The 19,163-nt window shown below is 42.8% G+C and overlaps 1 protein-coding gene across 1 annotated transcript in view; it reads right to left on the bottom strand.

The window, feature by feature from the left end:
* Positions 1–19,163, bottom strand: part of ENOX1 (ecto-NOX disulfide-thiol exchanger 1) — a 691,503-nt gene that overhangs the window by 580,698 nt on the left and 91,642 nt on the right. Inside the window, exon 2 of the mRNA XM_073663900.1 lies at positions 13,852–14,032. The gene's annotated coding sequence lies outside the window, so the exon portion shown is untranslated. The remainder of the gene's footprint in view (positions 1–13,851; positions 14,033–19,163) is intronic.

Here is a 19,163-nt window from a genome sequence, read left to right as displayed (position 1 = left end):
GACGCACTTTTTTCCTCCAAAATATAGTCCGATATACATAAATACTGTAGCTGTGGGTGGTGGGGGATGTGGGGGAAACGACAGGGGTGGAGTATAGCGGGGCACATGAGCCAGCAGCCGCCTGCTGCAGCCTACACTGTGCCCGCTACTAAAGATAATGAATATTCACTGCTCCCCACGCCCATGGGGAATTTTCATTTTCCTCAATAGCCGGCATACTGTGCCTGCTGCGCGGCTCCTGGTATGTGACGCGCCCCCTGGGCCGTGGGGTACTCAGTGCCAGACCGGTCGTTGCTAGGGGAGATGTCACAGTGGCTGTGACCCGGTCCGTGGCCCAGGGCGGTCAATCCAGAGGGGAAATATTTACAGGGGATTTATAGTTTTTATATACAGTTCGTGACGCCACCTGTGGTATGCGGCTAAAGGGAGCCGCCGCTGCAGAGGAGCTGTTGTTAATGCAGCAGAGTTAGTTTAGCTCTCCACAGGTAGAGCTTAACTCCAGGGCAGTGTAGATGATGCTGTTATGGAAGTAGCACTCGTGGTGCAGTGTAGTGCAGGGGGTGATGGCGCAGCAATAATTTCACAGAGACAATGGGGTGCAGTCTTCAGGGTTTACTCACAGTTGTTAAGTTCCTCAGGTTGCACTGTACAGCTTACAGCCTCCCACATCGCGCTGTGTTCACCAGACAGGGGTTCAGCAAACTCCCAGGTGTTTCACGAGTGCCTGACAGGACCCCTTTCTATATGACCTTCTCAGCCGTCTTCCTGCGCTGGCCCTCACCCTTCTTGCCCTTGTCCCAAGCCGGTATCCTTGGATCTTTCTGGGCAACCTGAAGTTCCCTGGATCCTCTGTGTTTACTTTTTTGGCGATGAAGAGTGCCATACATATAGGGATAAAGAGTGCCATACATACCAGGAAGAGGAATGAAGGTGCCATACATACCAGGAAGAGGAATGAAGGTGCCATACAAACCAGGAAGAGGGATGAAGGTGCCATACAAACCAGGAAGAGGGATAAAGAGTGCCATACATACCAGGAAGAGGAATGAAGGTGCCATACATACCAGGAAGAGGAATGAAGGTGCCATACAAACCAGGAAGAGGGATGAAGGTGCCATGCATACCAGGATTGGTGTGATGGGGGCCATACATATCAGGATGAAGGGTGCCATACATTCCAGGGAGAGGGATGAGGGGGGGCCATGCATACCAGGATGGGGGATTGGGGTGCCATGCATATCAGGATGGGGATGAGGGCCACGTATAACAGGAAGGAGGGGCCATATATACCAGGATGGGAGATATAGATACAGAATTGGGGGACATTACCCCTATAACAATGTCAGCAGCAGACCCCCCTGCCCCTTAACAGGGCATCATGACCACATTTATTGCTTACATTTTTTTTTCTATTTTCCTCCTCTAAAACCTAGATGCGTCTTAGGCTGTGTGCACACGATGCGTTTTTAATGCGTTTCCGCAGCGTTTTTGCAGCTGCGGAAACACATTAAAAACGCATGGTAGAAGGGCAGCAATGTTCCCCAATGATAATCCGCATGTGCTGTGCACATGCTGCGGAAATTTCCGCTGCGGATTATCATTGCGGAAAAAAACGCAGCACTACCAATTATTTTGCGGAAGTGCTGCGTCTTCGCCGCCATTGACCTGCATTAGACCGCATGGATTACGCATCACTGTATATGTAGATGCGTAATCCAAGCGTTCTAATGTGCGGATGGTACCCGGGTGTAGATGAGAGGAGACTCTCATCCACACCCAGGTACCATTAAAAAATCTGTAAAAAAAGAATAAAATAAAAAATAAATGTATACTTACCTTCTGTCGGCCCGCGCACTGCTCCTGCTTGGTTCCCGGCACTTTGCAGTGAGTTGAAGGACCTGCGCTGACGTCAGAGTCATGTGACGGGTCATGTGACGCTGACGTCGGCAGGTCTTTCAATTCACTGTTGCCGGCAAGGGAGAACGGAGTGAGCGGGACACCGGGGGCCATCGGAGGGTAAGTATACATTTATTTTTTTATTTTTAACCACTCTCTCGGGTCACACTATATAAATCCATGCCGTTTGCATGGATTTATATAGTGTGACCTAGTTGTCACAAGCACTTTCCAAGTGATGCTAATCGCTTGGAAAGCGCTTGTCAATCCGCATGCGGAAAGGTCAGTGGGTAACCGCTCCATTTCCGCATGTCCCTGGCAGGAAAACGCATGTACAATCCGCATGCGTTTTTTTCTGCCAGGGAGATGCAGAAACGCTCAGGAAAAAATCCTGAGCATTTCTGCATCGTGGGCACATAACCTTATGGTCCGAAAAATACGGTATATTTCAAATCCCAATATTCATGCAGCCAATGGTCCTAAAAAAGTACTCTGACGCTCTAATTTTGATTGAGGTCCATGCATTCACAATTGCTTGCGTCATTAAAGATTATATTTGAAATCATCTCTACTGTCAAACCATAAAGTTACTAATATTCTTTTTTTTATCTTCTTGCCGAAAATTACTTTTTACTTCAAGTGCATAGACCAAATATATTTTGCGCTGTAGACTGGTGCAAAACCAAAATAATCTATTATTTACAATTTTGTTGATATTCTCTTAGAAATCTGCATTGCTACAGCAAACCATCTGTAACCATTGCTACCTTCATTCCATGACTATTACAAAATCACCACAACCCTCGTGTGACATGTATTGTAACATAACATGCCAGAAGAATTATCATCCGCTCTCACCCTTTTATAAGTGTGGAATATGTAGACAACGGTCCAAATAAACATTGTTTCTAATTTGAATATAATCAGTGCTGGCAAACACATTTGTCATCACCATGCCGCAGGCCAATCTGGCACAAAATAAAAATGTACACTGTATCTGAATATTAATCTGCGCTCATCCTCACACCCCATGGGCTTTCACTAAGTGAGGCATCTCAAGGTTGTTTGTTGTGCTTGGCATTTAATGTGTGTGACGTGTTAAATTTCTTATCTTCTGCTGTTAATGCAGAACGTGGATCTGCAATGAAACTCAAGCCCAAGACATTTCGAGAAGGGATCAGCACTGCATATTTTGTGAATATTTGGGTGGTATTGGTATTATCTCGCTCCAGGAGACCTCTTTAAGCATGCCTTCTTTCTTCAGCATGGTGGTGCATTTCAGTCTACTGAATGGGGACTTATCTTGGACTTTATGTATCAAAACTGTATCAAAGAAGAGGCCTTGTTTCCATAGCAACGAATCACAACTCCACTTTAATCTTTAAAGGGAACCTGACAGCTGATACATGCTGTCTCATCCATGGGCAAGATGTATCAGACGCTGCATTCATGTTTAACTTTGAAACGCTGTGACGTTTCACAGATAAACATAGCTTAAAGGGGTTGTCCACTACTCTGACAACCCCTTCTCAATCAGCATGTTTGCCCCCGTAAAATAACAACACTTATACTCGGTGCCGGCACCATTCCAGTAGTGTTGGCACACGCTCTCCCAGGGTTCACATGACATTTATGTCTTGCAAGCTTTGCGCCTTCACTCTCTCCACCTTCGGATATATCAGACATCAAGAGGAAGAGAATGGCCAGCCACAGCTCTGACTTCCTCTTGATATCTGACTCATCCAATGGCAGGGAGAATGAAGGCGCAAAGCTTGCAAGACATAAATATCACGTGAGCCCTGGGAGAGCGAGTGCCAACACTACTGGAATGAAAAGGTTGAAAACTCTGCTGTGCATAATAATTTGGAACATGCATTTTGAGTGCAGTTTGAGTTTTTTATTTTTTTAAAAATATACTGTTATCATAGGCAGTTTGTACAAAAACCTTTCAATTGTACTCTAATAGTTATTTGACTGGAAAATTACAATGACTGCAATTTATATAGGTAATTTGGGAAAATCTGAGAAAATATTATTTGCATAATAATTTGGAACACTGTGTATACACTGTAATGCACACGCCCGGACTGACTGGCGTGTGCGTGTATATGTAGTGATTCCACTGGACCGTACCGGAGAGTGAATGCCTGGAGGGGCGTAACTAAGTATCCACCCGATCTGACCAAGGTCGCACAACGGCATACGACGCCAGTGCACCAAGGAGGGACCAAGCAGAGGGACCAGGTGCTACTCCAGGTCAGACCCCGGACACGGCTGTTGACCCACACCGGGGAATACAGGAACAGGCAGGTTAGGCTGGCACACAGACTGGTGGGTACAGGCAGACACGGCAGGTATGCAGACGGGTGGATGCTGGCAAGCACGACTGGTATGCAAACAGGGAGGTACTGGCAGGTATGACAGGTTGGAGCACAGAGTGGATAGGACCCAGTACAGACTGGGACTCAGGAACAGAACCGCAGATGTGGTGGACAAACACAGCAGAGTGAGGTCGCCCAGAGCGGCGAGCAAGAGCAGAACAAGACGAGACCGCCTGGAGCGGTGAGCGAGAGAAGAGCAGGACAAGGCCGCCTGGAGCGGTGAGCGAGAGGAGCAGGACGAGACTGCCGGAGCAGCGAGCAAAGGGTCAGAGCAGAGCGAGACTGCCGGAGCAGCGAGCAAAGGGTCAGAGCAGAGCGAGACTGCCGGAGCAGCGAGCAAAGGGTCAGAGCAGAGCGAGACTGCCAGAGCAGCGAGCAAACGGTCAGAGCAGAGCGAGACTGCCGGAGCAGCGAGCAAAGGGTCAGAGCAGAGCGAGACTGCCGGAGCAGAGAGCAAAGGGTCAGAGCAGAGCGAGACTGCCGGAGCAGCGAGCAAAGGGTCAGAGCAGAGCGAGAACCGCAGGAGCAGTGAGCAAGGCAGAGCAGGCAAGAACCGCCGGAGCGGTGAGCAAGGCAGAGCAGAGGGGACAGGGCTCTTTTCACATGGAACAGACTGGAAGGGAGAGGCAGAACAAGGTACACACAAGATACTTGCAATGAAGTAGCGAGTGGACTCTAAGCTCACAAACGGGAGTACAGGGACAACGAGTAGGAGTTAGGTACGGGATCAGATTCTGCAGGAAAAGGGAAGGTACGGACATAGAGAAAAACAGGTAACAGGCTAGGAGAGTATTCAGACAAGAACAGACACAGCAGCAAGATACAGGAGCGGTTCTAGGTATGCGGCCCCTAGAAGGCGGAACGAACAGGCTAGGAGCGTGTTCAGACAGGAACAGGCAAGATACAGGAACGGGTCTAGGTATGCGGCCCCTAGAAGGCGGAAAGAACAGGCTAGGAGTGTGTTCACACTGGCCTGGAAATACAGCCTCCAGGATAGGCAGAAGACAACAGGCTAGAAGATAGTTCAGACAGGACACAGTTCAGACACGGGAACTGATACCGCAAGGCAGGAAACATAGACAGGACCTGGCACATCAGTGACTAGAAGCCAACTGACAGAACACAATGCTCAGGCAAGAATTCCAGGAAAGAGCTGGGTTAAATACCAGGTGACAGACAGCAATAGGCTGAGGACGCACAAGGGGTGTGCCCGCAGCAGCTACAAGAAGCAGGAAGTGATCGGGCGCCGCCCTTAAGCAGAAGAAACAGAGGCAAGCAGACAGCATGAGGAAAGCCAGAGTGATAGTCTGGACTGGAAATCAAGTGCGCGCTCTTGCACAGTGGGAGATGGACCACTATGCAAGGACGCCGCCAGGTATGTTACATACACTAAGATTAATATGCCTTTAAACAATTCTGGACTGGCTATATGATGATGTCGTGTGCTTGGAAGCTTCTGATAGTTTTTCTGGCAACATCTGAGCTAATTAGAGACACACCTGTGGATGTACTTTAATGCACACCTGAAACACACTGCTTCTTTGTGTAGCATCATGGGAAAGTCTAAAGAAATCAGCCAATACATCAGGAAGAGAATTGTGGACTTGCACAAGTCTGGCTCATCCTTGGGTACAATTTCAAGATACCTGAAGGTGCCTCGTTCATCGGTACAAACAATTATATGCAAGTACAAACAAGATGGGAATGTCCAGCCATTATACCGCTCAGGAAGGAGACGGGTTCTTTGTCCCAGAGATGAACGTGCTTTTGTCCGACATGTGCATATCAACCCAAGGACAAAAGCAAAAGACCTTGTGAAGATGATGGCGGAAGCTGATAAGATTGTGTCAATATCCACAGTGAAACTAATACTGTATCAACATGGGCTAAAAGGCTACTCTGCCAGGAAAAAGACATTACTCCAAAAGAAACGTAAAAAAAACAGATTAATGTTTGCAAATGCACACAGAAACAAAGACCTTAATTTTTAGAGACACGTCCTATGGTCTGATGAAACTAAAATTTTATTTTTTGGGCATAATGACCATCGGTTCGTTTGGAGGAAAAAAAGAGAAGCATGGAAGCCTAAGAACACCATCCCAACTGTGAAACACGAGGGTGACTGAATCATGTTGTGGGTTTTTTTTGCCACAGGAGGGACTGGTGCACTTCACAAAATAGATGGCATCATGAGAAACGAAGATTATGTGGCAATACTGAAGCAACATCTCAAGACATCCGCCATGAAGTTAAAACTTGGGCTTAAATGGGTCTTCCAAATGGACAATGACCCGAAGCATACTGCCAAAATGGTAACAAAGTGGCTTAAGGATAACAAAGTCAATGTTTTGGAGTGGCCATCACAAAGCCCTGATCTCAATCCTATTGAAAATTTATGGGCAAAGCTGAATAGGCAGGTGCGAGCAAGGTGACCTACAAAGCTGGATCAGTTACACCAGTTTTGTCAGGAGGACTGGGCCCTAATTCCGACCAACTATTGTGAGAAGCTTTTGGAAGGATCTCACAAACAATTGACCCAAGTCACTCAGTTTAAGGGCAATGTTATCAAACACTAATGAAATGTATGTAAACTTTTGACTTTGCAGTAAGTAATAAAAATGCCTTCAAACATTCTCTCTCTCATTATTCTGACATTTGGCAAATATTAAAAATTATGGTAATCCTAATTGACCTAAAACGGGAAAGGTTTATTCTGATTCCATGTTAGATATTGAGAAAAACATGAATATGTGTCTTTTTATATACTGTATGTAAACTTCTGGTTTCAACAGAAGTTGTATATATAGCTGAAATCATGCAATCAGTGTCTGATACATGCTGCCCGTGGATCGGCCACCATGTATTAGCTGTCAGGTTTTTTCAAACTGAACTTGAAAAGTAAAGTTGAGCAATGATAGACTAGAATGTGCAAGGAGATAAATTTTTTTCTGAGATGCCTGACGCTTGAAGACCTATTTGAATTTTTTTTTCCTCATTTCAATAATACATGGTTACAGATTTATATGTAAGGAAACAAAATTCTGAAAATGTGACATTTTAGAGGTTAGACTCGGCCATTATAAAGAGATGTTTGAAGCTACAGAGATGCTTGCATTTCACTGCAGAATTTGTCACAGATCCGTTCTACAGGAATGTCCTACTCAGCACAAGAAGAGGAAGCGTCCAGTGAGTTCACATGTATCTACTAACGGAGGACAACACCGAGAGATGATGGCAGGTGCAAGAGTTTTTACTATTAGGGATACTGGGAATGGCATTGGCTGGCATTGGCTGGCAGGAGAAGCATGCAAATGGTGCTGTCATGGTGGGCATCATAAGAATACATTTGTACAGTGTACTTTCTGCAGCAGCTGGGCAAATTACTGTGTAATACAAGCCTCGAATGTTGTAAAATCTATAAAGTCATTCACTCAAAGCTAACAGAAAGCTCTTCCTCTCTCTTTTCTCTCCTCTTTAACGAGGCAGAACTTCATGATACAATAGAAACTTGTTTTGATCACGATGATATTGAATTTATGAACAAATATAATTGCAGAATGCGGCCGTGTTGTGAAGTGTGGGTATATGGTGTCTTTGATATTTCACTTTAAGCTTTTACTACCTCAACGAAACATGTTTTATACTATACAAATGAATTTAATGCTGCTATCCTTTACTGTAAAATTAAATATTTCCCCAATAGAAAAATGTTATCTTATTGATTTCAATAAGTAAAATGAACCAATCTATTCCCTCAAAGCTCCAAAATTGCCAGCACAGTCTTTCAGAGCTGTATTCCTGCATTGTAAAGAAGTATTTGCTGTTTCAAAAATCATTTACTATGCACAGCAGAAATACTTTAACATGGCCACTAGTATATGCAAGGTGATATGCAAATGAGCTTAGACCTGTCTGGCGGGGCATCTATTACCCCGCTGTGCAATGTTCTGCACTGAAACTATGATGGGGACAGTGATGAAGATGTAATTCACACCATGGGGTGTGATTACAGCACCTGAGGCCATGTTGACCAGGCAGGGGACTTGAAGAATTGATTCATCCAAAGCCAAGGGGATATCCATTGACTGTTCTAAAGGGTGCATATCAACATACCCTTGAGTATAGTCAACAGGCATTACTCATACTTAAGCAGAAGGATATATCATTATAGTGTTCCCACCTTATTGATACTATTGACACAGGTGGATAGGGTTATGTGTGTTGCTGCAAAAACTCAGTGGGCTCCAACAACTCTCTCTTTCTTTGGATATCTTTCCCTCTTCATTCAAACATGCCATCATAACCCCTTTACTCAAAAAGCCATCCCTGGACCAGAACTGCGCTGCTAACTACAGACCAGTCTCTAATCTTCCCTTCATCTCTAAACTCCTGGAATGCTTGGTCCACTCCCATCTAATCCACTATCTCTCAGATAACTCTCTTCTCGACCCTTTACAATCTGGTTTCCGCTCCTCACACTGTACCGAAACTGCCCTCACTAAAGTCTCTAATGATCCACTAACAGCTAAATCTAATGGTTACTACTCCCTGCTGTTTCTCCTGTATCTCTGTGCCACTTTTGACACTGTGGATCACCAGCTTCTCCTCACTATGCTCCACTCTATAGGCCTCAAGGACACCGTTTTCTCCTGGTTCTCCTCCTATCTCTCTGACCTCTCATTCACGGTATCTTTTGCTGGCTCTTCTTCCTCTAACCTTCCCCTTACTATCGTGGTTCCACAAGACTCAGTCCTAGGCCCCCTCTTCTTCTCTTTGTATACTGCCCTGATTGGAGAAACCATCAGCAGATTTGGTTTCCAGTATCATCTCTATGCTGATGACACCCAACTATACACCTCTTCACCTGACATCATCCCCACTCTAATACAAAATAGCAGTGCTTGTCTTTCCGCTGTCTCTAACATCATGTCCTCCCTCTATCTGAAACTGAATCTCTCCAAAACTGAACTCCTTGTTTTTCCTCCCTCTATTAACCTACCTATAGCTGACTTTTCAATTTCCTTGTGTGGTGCCACCATAACTCCCAAGCAGCAGGCTCGCTGTCTTGGAGTTATATTTGACACACAACTTTCCTTTAGTCCCCATATACAATCACTCACTCGCTCATGTCACCTGCACCTTAAAAACATCTCCAGAGTCCGACCTTTTCTCACCTTTGATACTGCAAAAACTCTTACTGTCGCTCGTATTCACTCTCGTCTGGACTACTGCAACTCTCTTCTAATCGATCTCCCTCTAAACAAACTCTCTCCTCTCCAATCCATTCTGAATGCAGCAACCAGGGTCATATTTCTATCAGTCCGCTGATAGATGCCTCTACCCTGTGCCAGTCATTGCACTGGTTACCCATTCACTATAGAATACAATACAAATTCATCTCTCTCACCCACAACGCTCTCCACAGTTCTGCACCGCCCTATATCTCATCCCTCATTTCTGTCTCTCATCCTACCCGTGCCCTCCGTTCTGCAACTGATCTAAGACTAACATCCTCCTTAATCCGAACCTCACACCTCTGTCTCCAAGACTTCTCTCATGCTGCGCCAGTTTTCTGGAATGCACTACCTCAAACGATTCGACTAATATCTAGCCCCCATGTTTTTAAACATACTTTAAAAACACATCTGTTTAGACAAGCCTATCACCTCAACTCACTAACCTAGCTCTCCCCTGTTCCCTCCTAAATGTTAATCTTAATCTGCTCCTGCCTGTTCATCTGTCTCCACATCCTCCATGCTCCCAATAGCACACGGTAACTGCACTTAGACAGATACTGGCTGATGACCATGTTCTACCTATTGTGTCCTCCTATTTCCATATAGATTGTAAGCTTGCAGGCAGGGCCCTCACTCCTCATGTAACTGTTGAAATGTGATACATTGTATTGTTTTCATTGTCTGCACATGTCCCTACTTAATCGTAAAGTGCTGCGGAATATGTTGGCGCTATATAAATAAAAATTATTATTATTATTATTATTTTGGTGGAACCCCCTTAAAGCCTATTGTCTGTGAATTCCAAATTTAAAGGGTAAGTTATCTCCCTCTGGTGTTAGGGAGTGGCCATCCAGAGAAAAAAAATGCACAAACACATGGTGTGTACATTAACGTCTCTCTCTCTCTGGGAGAAAACCATAGGTACCCCCTTTATTATAGTAGCAGTAGGTAGTAGAAAATAACCAATAAGTTCTTGACAAGACTAAAAACATAAACCAATCAAAATAATTACTTCATATCATATACATATTTGGTTATTAAATACATCAACTATTACAGAAAGCATGTGATTTAATGTTAATGCCTAAAAAACTTCCCTAAAATGTACTTTTGGATAAACAGCAGGTGAAATAAGTATTGAACACGTCACCAAGTAAACATATTTCTAAAGGTGATATTGACATGAAATTCTCACCAGATGATGTCGGGGAACAAGCCATCCAATCCACACAGGCAAAGAAATCAAACCATAGATATCCATAATAAGTTATGTGTAATAATGAGAAATGACATAAGGAAAAAGTGCTATCCTGCTAACATAACTGAATACTGGCAGGATAGCATGCCAAGCAAAGTAATATCGGACTCCTGATGAACTTGCTGGGGAAACACGTTAAGGCTAATTTTGAGGCAGTTTTGAAAAATTTGTGCTGATAAGTTTTACCGTATTTTGCAGATTATAAAACGCACCAGATTATAAAACGCACAAATTTTGGGGTGCAAAATAGGAAAAATTATTATTTTTTTTTTAAATAATATGGTGCGTCTTATAACCCGTTTTACCTGGGGGGGGTGGCGGTGACAGGAGCCCGCATCACAGATACAGGAGATTGGCGGCTGTGGCAGGAATCGAGCGAGGGTCACAGGAGCCAGGGACACAGATACAGGAGATTGGCGGCGGTGGCAGGAATCGGGCGATGCTGCGGGCCCCATCCTCAGAAGAAGGGTCGCTGATTCAGGATGACCTGAGCAGTGGTGGTGGTGGCAACGCCGTGGGCCCAGTCCTCAGAAGAAGTCGGTAGTGAGTGTAGGCTCCCTCTCCTGTACATAGCCCTGCGGTGGGCTTAGGGAAAATGGCCGCTGGAGCATGCACAGATTGAGATCTCGAGAGACTAGATCTCGTCTCCGGAGATCTCAATTTGAGCATGCGCTGGTGGCCATTTTGCCATTAATATGGACTAGGTGTCTGTGAGTTGGTATGGACTTTGTCAAGCCATTTTCGTTTGCTACCTTTACCTGTAAAAAGATCTTTAGCAGTGTATATATTTAAAAGCTAAAAATTTATTTTTATCATCAACAATCTTAAATATGCAGACGATACAACATTGATAGCAACAAACGTAGATGGAATCCATCAGGACATCTCAGCCCAATCTCCTCAGTGCCTGGTTCCCCTTCCCTGCCGCACTTCAAGCTCACTAGCCATCTTTGAGCCCGTTACAGAAGAAGAAGTTACCCAGCTCCTCATTTCTTCTCGACCTACAACCTGCAACAGTGACCCCATTCCTTCACATCTCCTGTGGTCTCTCTCACCGGTGGTCACCACTCACCTGACTAAAATATTTAACCTCTCTCTTTCTTTATGCATCTTTCCCTCCTCATTTAAACATGCTATCATAACCCCTTTACTTAAAAAGCCATCCCTGGATCAGAACTGCGCTGCTAACTACAAACCTGTCTCTAACCTTCCTTTCATATCTAAACTCCTGGAAGCTTGGTCCACTCCAGTCTAATCCAATATCTCTCAGATAACTCTCTCCTCGACCTTCTACAATCTGGTTTCCGTTCCTTACCCTCCACTGAAACTGCCCTCACTAAAGTCTCTAATGATCTACTAACAGCAAAATCCAAAGGTCACTGCTCCCTGCTGATTCTCCTGGATCTCTCTGCCGGATTTGACACTGTGGATCACCAGCTCCTCCTTACTATGCTCCGCTCTATGGTCCTCAAGGACACCGTTCTCTCCTGGTTCTCCTCCTACCTCTCTGACCGCTCCTTCATGGTATCTTTTGCAGGCTCCGCTTCCTCTCCTCGTCCCCTTACTATCGGGGTCCCGCAGGGCTCAGTCCTAGGCCCCCTCCTCTTCTCTCTATACACCGCCCCTATTGGACAAACAATCAGCAGATTTGGGTTCCAGTATCATCTCTATGCTGACGACACCCAACTATACACCTCTTCACCTGACATCACCCCTACTATAATACAAAATACCAAGGATTGTCTGTCCGCTGTCTCTAACATCATGTCCTCCCTCTATCTTAAACTGAATCTCTCTAAAACTGAACTTCTTGTGTTTCTCCCCTCTACTAACCCAACTCTACCTAACATCGAAATTACCTTGGAGGATTCAACCATAACTACCATGCAGCACGCCCACTGCCTTGGGGTCGTATTCGACACTAACCTTACTTTTACTCCCCATATCCGATCACTCACTCGCTCTTGTCACATGCATCTTAAAAGCATCTCCAGAATCCCACCTTTTCTCACCTTTGAAACTGCTAAAACTCTGACTGTCGCTCTTATTCTTATATCTTATAGTAGTCTGGACTACTGCAACTCTCTTCTGATCGGTCTACCTCTTACCAAACTTTCTCCTCTCCAATCTGTCCTGAATGCGACAGCCAGTGTCGTATTTCTGTCCAGCCGCTTCACCGATGCCTCCATCTTGTGCCAGTCTTTATACTGGTTGCGCATCCGCTACAGGGTCCAATACAAACTCATCGTTCTCACCCACAAAGCTCTCCACAGTTCTGCACCACCTTATATCTCCTCTCTCATCTCTGCCTATCGCCCTACACGTGCCCTCTGTTCTACAAATGACCTAAGACTAACATCCCCCATAATCCGAACCTTGCACCTCCGTCTCCAAGACTTCTCTTGTGCTGCGCCAGTTCTCTGGAATGCACTACCCCAGGCGATCCGACTGATGCCTAGCCCCCATGTCTTCAAGCGCGCTTTAAAAACCCATCTCTTTAAACAAGCCTGCCACCTTAACTATTCAGTAAATTAACTTTCCCCTGTTCCCTCCTTCTAAATATTATTCAGAATCTGTTACCTACTCTTCATCTGTCTCCACACCCTGCATGCACACGATAACTGCACTCAGTACTTGAGTATTGCACTTAAACATACTGGATGATGACCGGATCATACAGCTTTATATGAAAATCCCTATTTATTATAATTGCCAGACCTGAAATAACAAGCACTTTTCACCTATTGTGTCCCCCCCCATTTCCTTGTAGAATGTAAGCTTGCGAGCAGGGACCTCACTTATAATGTAACTGTTTAAACTGTCTTAAATTGTATTGAATTTATTGTCTGTATATGCCCACGCTTAATTGTAAAGTGCTGCGGAATATGTTGGTGCTATATAAATAAAAATTATTATTATGGAATGAAGGACTTATTACGGAGTGTCACTATGGAAAGCTCGAACATGGGACTCCTACTCAATACAAAGAAGACAAAGATATTGACTACTGCCAGGTACAACCGGGACACATTTGAGATGGACAGTGACAAACTGGAAGTTGTAAAGGACTTTAACTTACTTGGATCAATGATCACTCAAGATGCAGCGATGACACCAGAAGTCAATAGGAGAACAGCTATTGGGAAATCAACAATGGAGTCACTAGACAACTTCTTCAAATGGAGGAACATTTCACTGGCCACAAAGACGCGGCTCATACATAGTCTGGTCTTTTCTGTAGTAACATATGGATGTGAAACCTGGATGATAAAGAAACAAGACAGAAGAATCAACACCTTCGAAATGTGGTGCTGGAGAAGGATGTTATTAATACCATGATTGGCAAGAAGAACAAACAAATACATTTTGGAACAAATCAAGACAAGTCACTCAATGCAAGGATCATCAAGCTTTCGTGCTTTGGACACATCATACGAAGAGAACAATCACTGCAGTAGTACATCATGGTCAGAAGAATAGAAGGAACAAGGCGAAGAGCAAGGGCAGCAAACCAATGGCTTGATAAAATCATGATAATAGTGGAGAAGACCCTGGTGGACCTATCTAGGATTGTACAATATCAATCCATCAAGTCACCATGGCTCAAGGTCGAGCTGAAGGCAGTGAAATAAATTAAAAATAAAATATTTACAAAAGCATGTCTAAGAGAAGATACGTAGCATGGTCTATGCTATGCTAAATATGTTTTGTTTAGCATGAATTTGCAGTGAATACCATATTTTATATGTAAATGCACAGAATAATAACTGTTGCCAGTGATTTCATTAGCGCATTAGTGTGTATATTTCTTTTTTATTGTAATAAGTAACACTATTACTCTGTCTCTCTTCCACCCCCACCCCTTTTTTTGTTATAAATGAAGTATATGTCTAAAATAAACAACTCTCAATGGTAGTAAAGGCATTCCCTTTTTTTTAACCGGGCATGCGCAGCCAGCATAAACTGCACACTGAATGACTGAACCTCTGTGGAACACAAGGTAGAGCGATAGGGTGAGGTCATATCCATGGGATTTTTAAGACTTATGTGGAAATCGTGGATGGGACGATGGGCAACAGCAATGTTTATGTGGTGTGTTTCACGTGACCCTTGGAAACTATCAGGATGTGGCTTCTTACCGGATAGTGGTTGCATGGACATAACGGTTTGGGATTAGGCCTTGTGGGAGTTCCCTGATGATCCTCCAACCCAGAGGAGAAACGTGTTAGGAAGATGGACTTATTGAACAGATGAGCAAACATAAGTCTAAGGGACCTCATTACTTGCTCTTAAATTATCTGTTGATTACTCCATATGTATTACTACTTCTTGTATCATTATGGTCTATATTTCTGTTTGTGAGATCTTAGCTTATATGAGAGATCCTAGATTATACAAAAGATAAGGAACAGTCTAGGGTATCAACCGTCAATGAGTAAGTGTTGTACTTTGTATGATAGCTAGACTTATTCATTCCAAGTATATTAATAGCTCGGCATTACATTGACTCAATCGTTGAACTATTGGTACAGCCATTTCTCCAAAGTGTCTTGGGAGCAGTTTTTCAACACCACAAAGCCAGACTGCTTGTTGCTCATGCTGCTGTGAGCAGTCTGCATGGCCTAAGCATGTTACCACAGCCTGCAGTGTCTGTGGACTTGTTTCTCATCCAGCACAGCTAGGAAATTATTGATCAGCAATTGCAAAGCAAGCTGCTGGCAGAGGAGCTTGATGTTTTGTGTGCCCAAGTGCATTCAGAAAGGCTGAACATTCCTCAGACAACCACTAATAATTTCATGAATAGCATGCCAAGGTGTTTGTATTTCTGCATGTTGCGCTTATATACAATACTGAATAAATCAATATGTAGTGTTTATTCCTGATGAATAAATCAAAATGATTGATTTTAGCCAAAAGGGCAAATTTTAAACTCTTTTAGAGGAGGGTTCTTCCTTTTTATTGAGCATGTATGAGCTAAGGTTGAATAGTTTCTGATCCTGACAGCTCCCTACCTGTTTTGCTATCTTTTTGGTGAGTCCCATCCTCTAACATGCCATGTAATATTTTTTTAAATACCTTGAAAAATTAATGTTTCCCCACATTTCATAAGGCTCCCATACACATTAGACTAATGTTGGCTGAAGTCGCCAATATTGAGAGGTTCAGTCAACGGTCTAATGTGTATGGAGGTGCCGGAAGACTGATAGTTGGGAAAGATGTCAAATGCGCATGTCCGATTTCAGAGTGCCGATTGCATTGTTCTCCCTGTGAAAAGCCGTCTGCCAATGTTTCAGTTAGTGGCTTACTCATAAAGAACACAGCAGCGCTTCTGTGTATGGCAGTATCGGCTGAGAGGGACTCGGCTGAATGATTGGCCAAAGCATCTTTCAGCAGACAGCCATCTAATGTGTATTGCCAGCCTTACTCTGTGGCTTATTTTTGTTTTTCCTATAATAATTGTTTTTGATCGTTTTCTTCCCTTTTTTCTCATATTTGTATTGCTGAAGTAGTTTTTTTTTACAGTGTATTGAACTTCCTTTTCTCTAAGCTCCAGTCCCTCCATGGGTGGGCTCATGCTCTTCTTTGTTTACTAGACTAGGATCGGTTTTGTTACCTAGAGCATCAATAATAGAGATTTTATTGATGTCTCCAAAGCTGATACATACATTGTTGGTAACATTTGTGTTTTTCTAATAAAGTGGTTTTGTGAGATGAGGTAGTTTCATTATTCATCTGTATGTTGTTAGAATTCTCTGTTACAATAATCTAAGGGGATAATGGTCTCTAATTCCCTTGGTTATTTTGCATATCAAAATTCAAATTATAATGTAAGTATAAATATATTGATTTTTCGTTGATATCCTAACTTCTGGATACCCTATATTTGTCCAAATTTTCATAGTGAGACAGAGTTTCATTTAAATTGACCATTATAGGGTACATCGTCCCTGCTAAATTTATGCAGTTTTCTAATTTGTAATTTCTGCCTTTTTTTGGTTTAGTTGAAAAAAAAAAACAACTTTCTTAGAAACTGATTGCAGCCATGCATCTCAAAAAAATTGGGACAGAGCCATGTCTACCATTGTTTTAACATCTGGGAAGTGAGTAGACCAATTGCTGGAGTTTTGGGAGAGGAGTGTTGCCCCATTCTTGTCTCATGTTGTATTCTTGCTGCTCCCCAGTTCTAGGTCTTCTTTGATTTTTTTTCAGAATGTGCCAAATGTTTTCTATTAATGAAAGATCTGGACTGCAGGCGGCCAATTCAACACCCAAACTCTTCTTATGTAAAGCCATGCTGTTGTGATTGATGCAGTATGTTGTTTAGCATTGTCTTGTCGAAATATGCAAGGCCTTCCCTGAAATAGACATTGTCTGGATGGGAGCACATGTTGTTCTAAACCCTCCATATAATTGATAGTGCCTTTCAAGATGCCTAAGCTGCCCATGCCATAGGTACTAATGTAACCTCATACTATCAGAGATGCATTTGAACTCAGTGCTGATAACAAGCTAGATGGTCCCTCTCCTCTTGAGTCTGCAGGACACAGCTTCAAAGAATTTGACATTTTGATTCATTTGACAGTTTTCCATTTTGCCTCAGTTCATTTTAAATAAGCTTTGGCCCAGAGAATAAGACAGAGTTTATGGATTGTATATATCAATGGCTTCCTGTTTGCATGGTAGAGCTTTAATTTGCATTTCTGGATTGCATGGCAAACTATGTTCACAGATAAAGATTTCTGGAAGTATTCCTGAGTGCTTGCATGACGGAATCATTAATAATACACATGAAAGCAAGTAACTTTGTAATATGGCTTATCAGAGAAATCTGTTTTTTTTCCTCCTGTACTGATTATTAATAGGGTTGAGCAAGTATGTTCTGTCCGAGTATGCTCGGGCCGAGCTCCGAGTATTTACAGCTGCTCGGTGATAAGGTTAAATCGCTCCCATGTGCATGATTTGCAAGTATTTGACAGCTTTATTACATGTGAGGAATATGTAAGAAATAGACATTCCTCTCATGTAATAAAACTGTCAAACAGTTGCAAATCATGCACATGGGAGCGATTTAACCTTATCACCGAGCAGCTGTAAATACTCGGAGCTCGGCCCGAGCATGCTCGGCGAAAGGGTTAATAGAACATACTCGCTCAGCACTAATTATTAATTTTTAAAATTCTTTAGTGAAGACACTTTACCATTACTGAGATAGGAGATGGCAGCTGCTACTGATAAGTTTCTATGCAGATGAGAGGGGGAGGAGCTAGAAGCGGAGCTCCTCCTTCCTCTTCCCTTTTCCCATCTACACAGTAGATGATATTTGCTACTGAAAGATTCTATCTCAGTAATTAGAATACAAATAATAATAATAACTTACTATTGAATGTTCGCTACGTACTATATGTGTTATATTTGAAATAATTGACTATTCACTAATTATGTGATCTTCTTTGCACTATGCTATTTCATTGCTTTGCACCTCTAGATCACTTGAGAAAGGACTGAAACATTGCTATTTGGATATACAAGAATAGTTGCATCCTATTTTTCACTTATATAGAAGAGTGCTTCCATTTTTGAATTATAAATATATTTTAGGTATATATGTACATTATAAATAGATAGATAGACACATAATACATAATAGAATTCTAATAACTATCTATGGTCTTAGATCAACTATAAACTGGAGAAACCAAAAGGTACTTAGCAGTTTTTCTTGCATTTGGTTAGAAATGTTCTTAAAATAACATTGACGTGCAATCCAATTCGTTTCACAGAAATAAATACAATAAAATATCTCTCGCTTATTCTATTCTAATCCTCTTTTGAAATGAACAACTTTACAAGAGGCATCGAAAAACAAATAACAGTTTGGTCCTGACCTCTAGCTAAATCTATATGCATTCAAATAATTTCTATAAGGTGAGGCTACTGAGCGGCAGGGTTGTTGACCAGGGCAATATCGCGCCTTTTTTAATTTAATTATTTGAATCAAAGATTGTCACTGATCCATTAAGAAAAGTCTCAGATTCATAACCTATAATAATTGCATGTCTATTTTGTCACATCCTTTTTCATGCTGTCAAAGCAAAAGGGGAACATTTTGGGTTCTTCTTTAGTCACCCCAATTTTTTCTGTCAAATCTTTTTTTTCTAACAAGACTCCTGTCTGTTAATCTAACTGTACTGGTAATAAAATGGTCTTGTATTATAAACTCGCAAGAACACATTCTCAAATTGCCAATACTTTGTCTTATTTCTTGATTACATGTGACGCTGCTTGGTTCTTTCCATAGAATGGATATCTGAAATAGCAGCTCACAATTAGAGCTACTGCATGAGATCAGCGGAAGAGGGACTTACACCAAACATGTATTATTAAGGAGAA

The sequence above is a fragment of the Phyllobates terribilis genome, unplaced genomic scaffold, assembly GCF_046119375.1.
Source record: "Phyllobates terribilis strain yellow unplaced genomic scaffold, ASM4611937v1 Scaffold_2__4_contigs__length_985480577, whole genome shotgun sequence".
NCBI classification, from domain to species: Eukaryota; Metazoa; Chordata; class Amphibia; order Anura; family Dendrobatidae; genus Phyllobates; species Phyllobates terribilis.
This window is presented reverse-complemented; position numbering and strand designations above follow the sequence as displayed.